The sequence below is a fragment of the Penaeus monodon genome, chromosome 20 (assembly GCF_015228065.2).
Source record: "Penaeus monodon isolate SGIC_2016 chromosome 20, NSTDA_Pmon_1, whole genome shotgun sequence".
NCBI lineage: Eukaryota > Metazoa > Arthropoda > Malacostraca > Decapoda > Penaeidae > Penaeus > Penaeus monodon.
In genome coordinates this window covers 2856823-2858064 of record NC_051405.1, presented here as the reverse complement: position 1 = coordinate 2858064, position 1242 = coordinate 2856823, and the positions used below count along the sequence as shown (strand labels likewise).

At 35.7% G+C, this 1242-nt stretch overlaps 1 protein-coding gene across 1 annotated transcript in view; it reads left to right on the top strand.

Moving 5' to 3' along the window:
- The window catches only part of LOC119585589 (calcium-transporting ATPase sarcoplasmic/endoplasmic reticulum type-like), a gene marked incomplete in the record, with an annotated part of 14749 nt that overhangs the window by 8575 nt on the left and 4932 nt on the right, over nucleotides 1-1242 (top strand).

Sequence of the window (1242 nt, the reverse complement as noted above, 5' to 3'; positions counted from 1 at the left end):
AATTTACTGACTGGATGAGTGCAGATACAAATTTTATTGGTAAGAAAAGTTTAAGAATTTAGATGTTTAAATATATATATTTTATGGTTGTTAAACAATAAACAAAATTGCATTTGTAGGCTACCTATAGTGAGAAGTGAAATATTGTTTGAAATTTAACCTGTGCCTTTATTTAGTTTGATGCCATCTGGTTCCCGGCCTCCTCCTTTTCCTCCCAGCATGTGCCTGGATGAGAACTTGTGGATGGTTCAAGTTTTTGTAGAGTATTTGATTAAAAGTACAGTATTCCCTAGTTGTGTGTGATGTAAAGATCATTGACTGCAACTTGTAATAACATGTGGATATGTGCAATGGATAATGTAAGTCTTTTTTCATCATTCTCATGACACATATGGAGTACATGAACCTTATGGTGCATTAGTGAATTCTTGCGGGTACCCAGTCTGATACTGCACATGCAGAGTCTCCCTCGCCACAACAAGTAGATGTTTCTTCACTGTTACTGCAAACACTTTAGTGTGTATCATGGTTCTAAAGCAGCTAATACATTAAAGAGAGTGCTGCATTGCAATAATTCTCAATATTTTTGTTAGTTTGATTGCAATCAAAGGGAAGGTTTTTAGTTGATTTTTTTCTGCCGGAGAGCATCTGACTTTTCCCATCCACCATTACCCATTGCATACATGGAACCTGCTGTGTAAAGATCCACTATTTAAGGACTGTGAGTTGTTTGCATGGCATAATTGGTTCTTTGACATTGAAATAAATCTATCCTCTTTCCCCCTTTATTTATTATTCCAGGTCATTTTTTTTTAACTGTTCAGTAACCTGTAATATCCAAAGACCCACAAACCTTACTCTCTTGCTATTTTTTTTTTCTTAGTATCGTTCCTCATTAAACCAAGTTGACCACTTTTTATTTTATCATATTGTAACACTGTATATAATGTTTAGGGAAGTGTGTGGATAATTCAGTTATTGAAAGAATAGGATCCATATCATAGTTAGATCCTTCAGTATTATTACCCTTGCTATACGAATACTGTATTAAGAAAGCAATATCCTCAATGTTAGAAATCCATATATATGAGTGTCACTACCAGCAAATGCAAGTGTTTACCAAGCTGTGTCCTGTTTGACATAACAGTAGAACATTCTTGAAGGTTCCCAGATACTTTCCACCTGTAATCACTGACACAATCATATGTGGAGGCTTGGAACCCTTCCCAGCCACAGCTCCCC